Consider the following 15,009-nt stretch of genomic DNA (forward strand, 5'->3'; position numbering starts at 1 on the left):
TCCTCGATCGCCGCTGACAGCTATTAACCATTTAGATCACCGTTTACGTATTTACGTATTAAAATTGGCTGCTCTCCTACAGATTTGTAAAAAACTCAACTTCAAACCACTGTTCTCCAAGATCACTAGTGACCTGGGTAGATGGTTCTCTTTTACACTCTTCCTGGTGGGGAGGGTGCATCTTATTTGCACAGGTGGCAGCATGCCTTGCTATTGTATAGTTGTTTTGAATCTGTTCCTTTGATCCCTGTGGGGGTTACACATTGCCCTCCCCCTCTGTTTGTTGTAATGGTGCTCATTGGAAGTTTTTGTGTGGTTTTAAATGTTCTGTACTTCTATATATTTATCCAATAGACTTGTATTTTTATGATATACATTGCGTTGACTGGGTGTGCATTCCTGTAATGCTTTTTCTTCTATGTATGTGGCTCATGTGATGATTGCATTAGAATAGCAGCCCAAGTCTATATTTTGATATATGATTGAACCCTCATTTCTATATTGGATTACTTACACACATTAGATATATATATTACTTACACACATTAGATATATATTACTTACACACATTAGATATATATTACTTACATTACACACCTATCATTTATACTACCGACATCACTCACTACATTGCTTCACTTATATCACAATACTTGTAGTAAAATATGATGCCTAGAGTATCCAATACCTGAGGATATCCATATAGTCCAAGGATTTGTGCTGCTAAAATAGTGGTAGACGATTGGCGATCTCCAATGATACCAACCAGCTGACCATGGCTCGTACAGGAGTAATTCGGAATAATCTTCCCTGGGCCAGACAGAAGTTGTAAAACACGTTCTGCGGCCAAACTTAAATCGAGGCATGAATCATAAAGATGATATCCCAGCGTAATATTGGGTAAGATGTCAGGATTCCGGTTAATATTATCAAAAGCAAAGAAAAAAATCAGAGAATGTATGAATCCTTGTAGATCTCCACTATAAATAGATACATTTATATAAAGGTGAGTGACTGACTACTGATCTGGTCTTCATTTATTCACTACATGGTCTAGGTAAGATGAGTACACAGGCTTGTGTATCTCCGGCTCTCTCATAGAGATGCAAGGAGGGGGCGTGTCGACCACCGCTCTGTGCATGAGGAGAGCCAGAGCACCATGGGGTTGGGAAAGCTAAACGTTCGAGAAAGTGCTCCAACAGTAAACACTTTTGAAAATTAGGGGAGGGGAGGGGAGAGCACTTTCCTCGAATCTGGTCTTTTATGTGCTCATGGATGAAAGCACATGTGGAACTTGTATAGTGTGTACACAGTTAGCATTTATCTGGCACATACGCTAATATATTGCACTTACGCTCTCAGCATAGATACTGCACATAGGTTCACAGCTCCCTGCACTGCAGCTACTGCACTCACACTCATAGCATTTATACTGCACTCACGCTCATTGGGGGATATTTATCAAAGGATTTAGACTGTTTTTTCCTGTCTAAATTTGTCGCACAGAAAGTCGCAGTCTAAATATGTGCGACTTTTCTGCGACTTTTGCTTTAGAGGATTTTGAGAACATGATGCATTCTATGTTAGACAGAAAAATGCATTGGTGCTGAATTTATCAAAAGCGACTTTTCAGTAACAAGTCGCATCAGCTGAAAGTACGCCGAAATGTCAGACCATGCTGGAGCAGGTTTAAATACAGTCTAAAGCATAGATCCCGGTGTCTATACACAGAATGTATCAATAGCCCTGCGCCTTTTGATAAATTAGGCGCACAATAGACCAGCCTAACCCTTTGTAGTTTGATCTATATTGATGCGGGACATAGACAGCTTTGATAAATATCCCCTAAAGCATTTATACTGCACTACGCTTTATCATTATACTGCACATATGCTCATGGCTTTGATACTGCCCTGTGCTGATAGCATTTATACTGCACATATACTCATAGCATTTATATTGCACATGCTTTTGGCATTTATACTGCACATATGCTCATAGTATTTATGCTGCACATACGCCCATAGCATTTATACTGCACATACGCCCATAGCATTGGTACTGTATGTACGCTCGTAGCATTATATGGCATGTACTCTCATAGCACTGTTCTGCACAGACGCTCATAGTTTTATACGGCACATATGCAAATACATTCATAGCTTGTAGATCACATACACGCCCATAGCAGTTCTTGGGCTATAGTGAGAAAATAGTGGTACATAGGGGCATAGTTTATACTAGTCACAAGCTCAAAGCTGTTATGTCGTGACTTTATAAGTAGCTTTACAAGGTACTTATGCTCATAGCAGTCATTCTGTTCATACGCCAATAAAATATTGGTCATTTGCTGGTAACATATGGTATATACAATCATAGTATTTAGACTGCACATGCTTTTGTAGGGTTCATACGGTAAGTACACTCGTAGCACTTACTATACACATGTTTGTTAGCATTCACACATAGCATTATAAAAATAAAATAAAAAATAAAGAAATATATATATATATATATATATATATATATATATATACTAGCTGAGTACCCGGCGTTGCCCGGTTTTCCTTCCTAAGCCTTGTTGGGGAGGAAAATAATAAACAAAGGAGGAAGCTTTTGACTTCATATCCCGTCCTCATATATTGTTGTCATATCCCAACCCCACATCCTGACATCCTATCCCGTCCTCCTATCTTGACCTCCTGTCCCGACCTCCTATACCGTCCTCCTATCCCGTCCTCCTATCCCGACCTCCTTTGCTGATCTCCTATCCCGTCCTCCTATCTTGACCTCCTATCCCGTCCTCCTATCCAATCCTCCTATCCCAACCTCCTATCCTGTCCTCCAATCTCGAGCTCCTATCCCGAGCTCCTATCCCGACCTCCTATCCTGTCCTCCTTTCTCGACCTCTTATCTCGACCTCCTATCTCGACCTCCTTTCCCGACCTCCTATCCCGTCCTCCTATTCCGTCCTCCTTTCCCATCCTCCTTTCCTGTCCTCATATCTTGACCTCCTATCTCGTCCTCATATCCCATCCTCCTATCCTGTCCTCCTATCCCGACCTCCTACCTGACCTCCTATCCCGACCTCCTATCCCGACCTCCCATCCCAACCTCCCATCCCGTCCTCATATCCCGACCCGTACCTCCTATCCCGTCCTCCTATCTCGACCTCCTGTCCCAACCTCCTATACAGTCCTCCTATCCTGTCCTCCTATCCCGATCTCCTATCCCGTCCTCCTATCCCATCCTCGTATCCCATCCTCCTATCTCAACCTCCTATCCCGTCCTCCTATCCCGTCCTCCTATCCCCACCTCCTATCCTGTCCTCCAATCTCGAGCTCCTATCCCGACCTCCAATCCCGTCCTCTTTTCTCGACCTCCTGTCTCAACCTCCTATCCCGACCTCCTATCCCAACCTCCTATCCTGTCCTCCTATCCCATCCTCCTATCCCGTCATCCTTTCCCATCCTCCTTTTCCGTGCTCACATCTCGACCTAATATCCAGAACCTCCTATCCCGTCCTCATATCCTGTCCTCATATCACGTGCTCCTACCTGACCTCCTATCCCGACCTCCTATCCCGACCTCCCATCCTGTCCTCATATCCCGACCTGTAATATGTGTACCAGGTATTGAAATATCTCCAGCCGTACGGAAGTTATGTGGGAACATACATTTCCCATTGATTTGCATGGGACTTTAAACAAAAACCCCGACCCTCACAAATGGGGGTAGTTAAGGGTTAAATTAACTATCCTATATTTTAAGTGGACATATAAGTAACATGTGACCAAGTATTATCGAAATATCTCCATCCGTTTGGAAGTTATGCGGTACAAGATGCAAACGTTCATAGAATTACAGCATCATACGTTCATAAGCATTCATAAGTTTATTCCTTCATTACATCCATAATATGAATACGGTACATTAGCATTTATAGCATGTTCACTTTAATAGTACACACCATATTTACGTTATATAGTAGAATGTGCGTATGTTCAAATTTATAATGTGCGCCATAGAGGATTTTGGTGTTTGGGTTATTATAACTGATTGCAGGAGGAGGCTAGACAATAGCATACCTGTTATGCCTACGATGACTGCAGGGGGATGACCTGCGTAATTATTATTACTGACACATTCAGAGCTATAATATCACGATCTGTATGCGGTGGTATACCCTTTTTGCCTGCCACACCTGCAGGGGGATGCACTGCGCATTATTGTTACTGACACCTCTTCAGAGATATAATATTACGACTTTTATACGGTAGTATAACTGTTATGTCTTCCACGTCTGCAGGGGGATGCACAGCGCATTTATTGTTACTGACACGTTTTCAGAGCAATAATATCACTACCTGTATGGGGTAGTATACTTGTTATGCCTGCCACGTCTGCAGGGGGATGCACTGCACATTCTTGTGACTTTTATGCGATAGTATACCTGTAGTGTCGGCCTTGTCTGCCGTGGGATGTACCGTGCAATTGTTGATGTGCAAAAGTCAAAAGGACATTGTTTGGGTTTTTGGCCCTTTATGGGCAGGGCCCTGCAAGAAGTTGATTACTTCCAGGTTTTTTGGCCATATATAGGCGTGGCCACGGTCGCAGTTTTTGGCACACTTCTGACCGCTTTAAATATGTTATCATTTATTCCTGTCATTATTGTTATATTCAATGGTATGGGTATTATTATTGGTGTCCTTTGTAGTGTTGTTATTATGGGTATTATTATTATCTTTACTGTTATCATAATTACGGTTATTGTTATTATGGTTATTCTTATTACGGTTATTGTTACTATGGTTCCTGTTATAATCGTTATCGCTATCACTATGTTGGTGTTACATTTTATCATTATTACCATTATTGTGTGTTGTGGTTATTGTAGTAATTAGTTGCAAGAAGCTGGTCACGTTGTAGCCTTGACCACAGATAGAAGTATAAGGGTTAAACATCCAATTTCATAACCTTTAAGGGGTTTACCATTATTCCTGCATGATATCAGTCCCAATACAGAACAGGTTCTAACTAAAAATCCTAATAGTCAAATCAGACACAAGCTGGACACATATAAGACCTGATTTTTCACACAGTTGGTACACTGCTAGTGAAAAGGAGATCCAGCCGATCTCGAAATGCGTCTATACACAAAACCCACTGTATACAGCAATCTACAGACAGCCACAGCATTTCACAGCCTCCCGGTGCACACAGCGCACGAACCGGACAACAAGACACGCCTGACCTTCCTGGTGTGCATGGTGCATGAAGCATTACATCACTACGCTGGCAAGCAGACCTCTCCTTCCCCTGGCTCATCGGCACTGACAACTCGTCACTCCAGGAAGTGACCAGGCGTTCGGTTCGGAAGCCACAGCAGGTAAGTAGCGAGAGCACCGTAGGACCACGCCAGGACACGTGAGCTACAATGTCCTGCAACCACCCATCTTTGTACATTTTCACAACTACTGCATAAGACTTTTCAATCTCTCTGAGCCGCACAGATTTTATAATTAACGGACCCTACCCACTGAACTACGGAGTGTATATTATTGCACTCTCAAAGGCTTCATATTATCAAGATTGCATAATACAGACTTTCTTAAAGCTGTCTATACAAGTTTATATAAGTTTTATTTTATTGGATTTTATCATTTTTAATTATCATATATCTACTGGCACTGCAGCAAGGGCCCTGCAGACAGATGTCAAAGACATTATATACTAATAAATATATCATCGTTTAATTTGTATTGCATCCTACTTCTTTACCCAACTGTGTACACACTATACAAGTTCCACATAAGCTTTTATCCATGAGCACATAAAAGACCAGATTTGAGCACAGTGCTCTCCCCTTTTTCATAATTTTTTTTCAGGTCGCATAGGGTACGCAACCTTTCATATTAGTACTCATCTGGCACAATAGAGTTTTTAACCTGTTTTTGTGGTTAGAGCTAGAGCTCTCCTTTTGTATTAGTAAACACTTTTACTGATGGGCAGCAATAAAGTGCTAGATAGCATATTCTAATTTTGGGGGAATCTGAAACCTGTTTTTGTGGTTAGAGCTAGAGCTCTCCTTTTGTATTAGTAAACACTTTTACTGATGGACAGCAATAAAGTGCTAGATAGCATATTCTAATTTTGGGGGAATCTGAAACTTGCATATTACAGCTCTTAAATATCGACATGAACCCAATCAAACACCTTTTCGGCATCCAAAGAAAAGAGCAGAGAAGGTGTCTGATTGGCACCTGCCATGGAAATGACATTGTGATAGCAGACAGATTTTCAACAGAGAGAAAAAAAGAAATTGACTCCTTTCAGTTGTACAGGCCCTTATTGTATCTACAAAAACAAATGGTGATCCCCCGGGGATCAGTCACCTTGGAGCCATTTGGAACACTCAGAAATGGTATACAGTACATGCCTTGGACTCGCAGTGATCTGACTTTAACGCCATGCCAATATTAGGTCAGCTTGACACACTGAAGCATCAGCTCATATTTATGTTTATCAAGGTTGTGCTTGAACGAGCAATAGCAAGAGAGTCTGAGAAGGCCATCTTGTTGGGTCTGTGTAGGTCGGCTAGGGACTGTTGGTGTTGAGCGTACAACTGCACCCTAGGTGTCTTATCATAAGCCGTCTGATTAATAAAATAACCTCTCTGCATCACCTTGAAAGCACACCATAAAGTACAATCAGACAGGTCACCAGTATCATTGTTGTAGAAGTAATCGATGATGCCAGAATCAGTAGTTTCGAAGAACTCTAGGTTGTGCAGGACCATAGAGTTATAGGGGTACTCTGCTGTTTGAGATCTTATCCCCTATCCAAAGGATAGGGGATGAGATGTCTGATTGTGGGGGCCCACTCAGCTCCCGGCTTTCTAAGTAGTCGTGATGTCACAGCCATGCCCCTCGTGACGTCACACCACGCCCCACCATTCATGTCTATGGGAGGAAGTGTGCCAGCTGACATGCCCCCTCCCATAGACTTAAATGGAGGGGGTGTGGTGTGACGTCAAGAGGATCATGGCCATGACATTACAATCATGGCCTACGGCTCCGAGTGTTCTGAACAAAATGTTCAAAATGCTGCAGCATCGGAGTACCCCTTTAACTTCCTTCCACAAAAATGATTGCTTAAAGTGGAAATTTAGCCCTTTGGTATTGATAGACACTATTTTAAAAACCACAATACATTGGCAGAGCTGGAAGCTGGAATGCTGAGATAACATTTCAGAAGAATCAATTCCTACAATAGTTAACTCTAGAACTCCGTGTGAGCATGATGGGAAAATGTTACAGAAACAGAACCAAGAAACAAAGGTAAAGATATTTGCACAAAGGAAAAAGGTAAGAAACAAGTAATAACTGGAAGGTCATGTGGAAAGCTTTATGAAGGACACTCATGAGAGACAAAGAAAACTCAGTGGTAAGCAGCTAGGACCTGTCAATAGAAAACATGAAATGTAAGATCCTCATGACAGAGAAATTGTAAAGAATGAATAAAAATCTCACACTATGGAACTTCTACGGTAAGAGCAGTCACACTATGGAGTCTCTACTGTAAGAGCAATCACACTATGGAGTCTCTACTTTAAGATCAGTCACACTATGGAGCCTCTACTGTAAGGATAGTCACACTATGGAGCCTCTACTGTAAGAACAGTCTCACTATGGAGCCTCTACTGTAAGAGCAGTCACACTATGGAGTCTATACTGTAAGATCAGTCACACTACGGAGCCTCTACTGTAAGAGCAGTCTCACTATGGAGCATCTACTGTAAGAACAGTCTCACTATGGAGTTTCTACTGTAAGAGCAGTCTCACTATGGAGATTCTACTGTAAGAGTAGTCACACTATTGAGGCTCAACAGTAAGAACAGTAACATTATAGGGTCTCTACTGTAAGAGCAGTCACACTATAAAGCCCCTACTGTAAGAGCAGTCACACTATGGAGTCTCTACTGTAAGAACAGTCACATTATGGAGTCTCTACTGTAAGAGCAGTCACACTATGGAGCCTCTATTGTAAGAGCAGTAACACTATGGAGCCTCTACTGTAAAAGCAGTAACATTATGGAGCCTGTCCTGTAAGAGCATTAAAACTATGGAGCCTCCACAGTAAGAGCAGTCACACTCTGGAGCCTCTACTGTAAAAGAAGTCACATAATGGAGCTTCTACTGTAAGATCAGTCACACTATGGAGTCACTACTGTAAGAGCAGTCACTCTATAGGGTCTATACTGTAAGAGCAGTCACACTATAGAGTCTCTACTGTATGATCAGCCACACTATGTAGGAGCAGTAACACTATGGAGTCTCTACTGTAAGACCATTAAAATTATGGAGCATCTACAGTAATACCAATTCCACTATGTAAGAGCAGTAAATCTATGGAGCCTCTACTGTAAGAGAAGTCACATAATGGAGCCTCTACTGTAAGAGCAGTCAAACTATAGAGTCTATACTGTAAGATCAGTCACACTATGAAGTCTCTACTGTAAGAGCAGTCACACTATAGAGTCTATACTGTAAGAGCAGTCACACTATGGAGTCTCCACTGTATGATCAGTCACACGATGTAAGAGCAGTAACAGTATGGAGCCTCTACTGTAAGAGCAGTCACATTATAGAGCCTCAACTGTAAGAGCAGTAACAATATGGATCATCTACTGTAAGAGCAGTCACACTATGTAAGAACAATAACACTATGGAGCTTCTACTGTAAGAACAGTCACATTATGGAGTCTCTACTGTAAGAGCAATCACATTATGGAGCCTCTACTATTAGAGAAGTCACACTATGGTGCCTCTACTGTAACAGCAGTAACACTATGGAGCCTCTACTGTAAGAGCAATCACACTATGGAGCTTCTACTGTAAAAACAGTCACATTATGGAGTCTCTACTGTAAGAGCAATCACACTATGGACCCTCTACTGTAAGAGCAGTAACACTATGGAGCCTCTACTGTAAGAGCAGTCACATTATGGAGCATCTACTGTAAGATCAGTCACACTATAGAGTCTATACTGTAAGAGCAGTCATACTATGGAGTCTCTACTGTGTGATCAGTCACACTATGTAAGAGCAGTAACACTATGGAGTCTCTACTGTAAGAGCAGTCACACTATAGAGTCTATATGTAAGAGCATTAAAACTATGGAGCCTCTACAGTAAGAGCAGTCACACTATGTAAAAGCAGTAAATCTATGGATCCTCTACTGTAAGAGCAGTCACATAATGGAGCCACTACTGTAAGAGCAGTCACATTATGGAGCATCTACTGTAAGATCAGTCCCACTATAGAGTCTATAATGTAAGAGCAGTCACACTATGGAGTCTCTACTGTGAGAGCAGTCACACTATAGAGTCTATACTGTAAGAGCATTAAAACTATGGAGCCTCTACAGTAAGAGCAGTCACACTATGTAAGAGCAGTAAATCTATGGAGCCTCTACTGTAAGAACAGTCACATAATGGAGCCTCAACTGTAAGAGCAGTCATATAATGGAGCCTCTACTGTAAGAACAGTCACATAATGGAGCCTCAACTGTAAGAGCAGTCACATAATGGAGCCTCTACTGTAAGAGCAGTAACACTATGAAACCTCTACTGTAAGAGCAGTCACTTTATGGAGCCTCTACTGTAAGAGCAGTCACACTATAGGGTCTATACTGTAAGAGCAGTCACTATGGTGTGTCTACTGTAAGAGCTGTCACACTATGGAGTCTATACTGTATAAAGAATCATTATGAAGATTATCATTATGAAGATTATCAGTAACACATCTATAGCTCAGAACAGTGATATGAATACATTTGCAGCATTTCCTATGACCTGTGATATGATGCTTGTTACAATCACAATAACCTGCACAAGCTCCTATGGGGTCACAGACACATCTTTTCCTCTTTATTCTCTGGCTGTCCAGGAATATGTAGACATTTTCCAACCCTGGACCCATAAACCTCTACAATTATTAAACATAAAAGCCTGAACTGTGTCTATAGACCGGTGAAGTTGTGTCTGCAGCAGTTACACTTTTCTCCCCACTTTTCTCTCCAGACAATACATAAATGAGATGTGACGTACTCTGAGCATTGTAACATTGGGATAGATTCCCCTGAAAGTGTTATTTTCTGAGTTTTTTCCCCTATTGTGACCAACCCCCCAATGATGAGGTCTCCATTCCGGTAACATTCCTGTAAATCATCATCAACTTTTCTTATGAAGAGATTACAAGACGATTGTGTTGAATGAAGCCATTGAAGAACCAACATAAGGAGGATAAGATTTGTCTTCTTATAGTGATAGGATGATGAATTATAAAGTATTCTAAGTAATAAATGGTGAATGGAAGTAAAAAGAACATCAGAGACACAGAGAAGACGGCAGCTCATAGTATCAGTGATATTATGGTGACTGCTCTCATCTCTCCTCTTCTTATACAGTATGATGGGATATATTTTACATTGTCTGATCTCATCACACATTATTCTGGATCTGCTCCCAGATGACTGTGGTCTGAACTGTCCTTACAATAGAGAATTGTAGAACAAGATGAAGAAACAGGAATATCCCTTATGTCATACACATGTCCTTCTATATACATCTTCATACAGAGATTATCATGATTCACATAAGCCCCATGTGGTATAATGTATACACGAGGAAGATAAAGTAATAAACTTTATCTCTCAAAAATAAAAATATGCAAAAAATGTGATAATATATATATATATATATATATATATATATATATATATATATATATTTGTGGTCAAGGCTTCCCATAATGGATATGAACTTACCTAACCTAATACTAACAGCGGTCTGAGGTGTGCCATAACCGCATGAGATGAGGGCCCGCCTATAGAGGGCATACCCTGTTGTGAAAATATGATAAATGAGGGAGGGTTGGGTGGGAATAACGCCGCACCCGCCCCGAGGTACAGGAGCCCGGGGTTTATGTAGTGTCCAGCCCCTCCCACAAATACAGCCCATTGGGCTTTAATACTTGTTGTCAAGGCTTCCCATAATGGATATGAACTTACCTAACCTAATACTAACAGCGGTCTGAGGTGTGCCATAACCGCATGAGATGAGGGCCCGCCTATAGAGGGCAAAAGACAAGCCAGAATAGGTAAATATATATGACCTTTATTAATTCACAAAACTAACACCTTAAATACATCTGACATTTCTTTCTCGGGGTTTGGAATGTATCGAGCGTAACAAGCCGACTTCCATCTACCCAACCTCTTTATGACATGAGCGGGCACCTTGTGCTTTGACGCGGCCGATGCAGCACCTATCCTGAAGGAATGGCCAGAAAATCTCTGCGGGTCTAGGCCTAGCATGGTGAGTAGAGAGCGAATAGAACTAGTGAAAAGACTAGTTGACAGCGGCAAACCATCTACTGCCAGTAAAGGCACCTCGGGACCCACCCCGCGTGTGATGTTCATGAATTGATCCAAGACCCTTACTGGGCACCACTTGTTACCCGAGGAAAAATAAGTAATCAAAACCTCCGATTTGGATGTCTTGGTACTTAGCAGAGATAAAACATATCTGTCACCAACTCGCGATAACTGTTGCCTCAAAACTGGCCTGCCTTTGACTGAACTAGCTGTCACTTCTCCAGGCCTGAGAAAACCATAAAAAATTAAGTACATGGCTGATTTAATCAAAATACTGCGTACAACCCCCAAAGGTGCTGTATCCAACAAATTCGATAAGTTACGGAATATCTCACCTGAAATGGGCCACCTAGCCCCTGCCCTGACAGTTGGGTTGCTGCGAATAGCGCGCAACACCGACTTTATCGCGTGTACAGAAAAAAGTGAAGGCCTGCTTGGATATTCCATGGCCAGGAAGTGCTGAATACCCGCCAAGTATAATTTGATAGTATTAAATGAAAACTTCTTGGTAAAATGACAAAATGAAATGAAACAAACTAAATTTGAAACATAATCTTCTGCAGGATTAGAAAACTCTGCTATAAATTTGGTATACATGTCCCACGCAAGATTGTACGCTCGAGCAGTGCTAGGAGCTAACGAGCTCATCATTAGCTTCCGAGCCAGTTGTTTGTAAAGACCTAATCCATGCTGAGAAGTTGAAATTGTGGTACTGGACACCCTCGCGTATCTGCCCCCGGCATTACCTGAAAGAAAACATCAAATTTTAGCCTAGATAACGCATCAGCTGCTATGTTCCTACTACCTTCAATATGTTCAGCCGAGAAATGAAAATTAAATTGTAACGCGATCCAAACTAAACGTCTTAAAAACCTCATTACTTCTGCCGACTTAGATCTCCCTTTATTGACGATGTCCACAGTGGCCGAGTTGTCACAAACAAAAATCACCGACCTATTGCACCAGTACTCCCCCCAAGCCTGGGCTGCCGCCACTATGGGAACGATTTCAAAGGTAGCGGAGCTGTCCGTGAAACCAGGAATAACATAAACCTGCCCCGGCCAGCCGCTAGCTATCCATCGAGAACCCCAAATAGCAGCAAAGCCCACGCTGGATGAGGCGTCTGTGAATATGCGGGGAGAATCGGAACCAACAACAGGCACAAAGAGAGACACCCCCTTCCAGTTTGCTAGAAACTGCTGCCACATGAGCAGATCCGACATAGCTGGATGACCCAGGTGCACTATGCTGTCCTGAAGCGGAGCAGCGGCAACCAATTCTAACAACCTAGAAATGAAGGACCTGCCCTGGGGAATTACCCTCATGGCGAAAGCCAACATACCTAAAAGACTCTGCAACTCTGCTTTGTTCGTGACCCGGGACCTGACGAACTTATTAACCATGTCTCGGATACGTGATAGTTTATCTGCAGGCAACCGGGCCTCCATTTTGTTAGAATCTAAAATTATCCCTAGGAAAGTCAGAACCTTGGTCGGACCTTCCACCTTAGCGGGGGAAACTGGAATTCCTATCTGACTGAAAACCTCAAGTGTCTTTCCCAACTGCCACGGAACTTGCTGAGGGGGCTCTAACAACAGAAAATCATCGAGATAATGAATAACGCTGCTACAGCCGACAGCGTGTTGTAAAATCCACTGCAAAGCGCAAGCTAACTGATCAAAAAGCCATGGACTGGATTTAGAACCAAATGTAAGTTTTACCGCAAAATAATACAGTTGTTGCCACTTCACCCCATACCACTGCCAAAGATCCTTTTTTACTGGCAACAGCTTAAAAGCATCCATTATATCTACCTTGGACAACCATGCACCTGTACCCAACGTTAGCAACATCTGGATTGCTTGGTCAACGGAAGAATATTTCATAGCAAACTCATCTGAGGGGATCAAAGAATTAATACTGGGTATGACAGAGCCATGCGGTGCTGACAGATCGAAGATCAATCGTTTTTTGTTACTGAACTTCCCTAAGACAATACCAATGGGGCTAACCCGCCAATCTTGAAATGGAGGTACTGAAAAAGGACCAATCATGTAGCCTTTATCAACTTCCCTATCCAGCAACTCTGATACTGACATAGGGTCATTGGCCGCTGATAATAAATTATTACATTCATATGTGGATTGCGGAAGAGCTACTAGTCCTGTATGGAAACCGCTGCTGAAACCATCCAAAAGCCAATTTACCCATTCTATGTTGGGATGAAGTTCAAGATACCCCTTCAAGACATGCATCTGTATGACACCTAAATATGATGAACCACCTTTTATTGAGCACAGTGAACGGGGGTGAGCCCGAAAACACTTAAGACAAACATGTAACAGTCTACACTGATTGTAATTGCATGTAGCTAAATTATAATTATTACAAATTTGGTTTTTACCCAAAAACCTAACTGGTCTGCCCAACTTATCAACCGATTCTGTGGCCCTGTTACCAGCATGTGAGGTACCTGGTTTACTTGCTGAAGCCTCCTCCTGCGCTAAATTGCACCATGCCGTGGCATGTGATATAGATTGACATAAAGCGCATGACGGGGCCCTAAGCCCCGCAAAATGCCGGCAAAACAGCTCCGTGTCCAGTTTGGACCAGTCATACGAGTAGCCATGTTGCGCAAATGCCGCCGCTGCTTTTGCCGAAAACGACTTATGATAATCGTAAAAGTAGGTCCCTCCATATTTGTTACATAGGTCTGCCATATTAAATAGGTAAATATCCAATTCCTCCCTCCTAAGAGGTTTTGCCGAGCAGATTACATCCCTGAACATGCTAAATGCCACAATGAATTCTGGAAAAGATAATTTCCTATTCAACCTGGCGTCTTTGCTCCTCAGCACCACAGACAATTCCCCACAGGCAATGGTTCTAGTATCTATCATGTCCTGGGTGGCAATGAGCAAAGACGCCAAATTGACGTCCCTTCCCTCCAAAATGTCCTTACGCACATTGGAAGGAACAAAATACGCTGGTGCCACCCTAGGAGGCGCCAACCCCCTACCTGAATCCGAACTGCACCCTGGTACCGGCACTGCCACCTGCATACTGTTAGCAGCTAGATCTGGGACCACGGCAGGCACCAGGACACCTGCTGCAGGCCTTTGGGCATTGTTGCTCTCGAGACTGTCCAACCTAGCCTGCACAGTTGATAGGGAGTCCACCATAGTCGCCATTAAGGCATGCAACTGTCCCAGGGAAGCTGTTACAGGATCCTGCTGTAGACTGGTCCCTGGCAATGGGTCAGCCATCAGTAACTTATATAATTCGGCTTTTCGTGCGGAAGCCGGAAAAGGAACCCCACGCTTCTTAAGTTCCTCCATCAGTTTTGGGATGGTCCATGTGCGATACGAGGGAGCGTCGCCCCCCTCAGACACCCTGGATGGGGTATCCAAGACGGACAAGGACTCCTCGATATCTGACCCATGAGACATGCTTGAGTAGGTACCTGTCCGGGCCAAACGGGTGCCGGTGGAAAATAAAATGTAACAATTAAACCCACACCAGCATGTGTCATGGACTTCTCTCACTTTTTTTTTTTTTTTTTTTTTTAC

Source organism: Hyla sarda, chromosome 1 (assembly GCF_029499605.1).
Source record: "Hyla sarda isolate aHylSar1 chromosome 1, aHylSar1.hap1, whole genome shotgun sequence".
In the NCBI taxonomy this organism is placed as follows: domain Eukaryota; kingdom Metazoa; phylum Chordata; class Amphibia; order Anura; family Hylidae; genus Hyla; species Hyla sarda.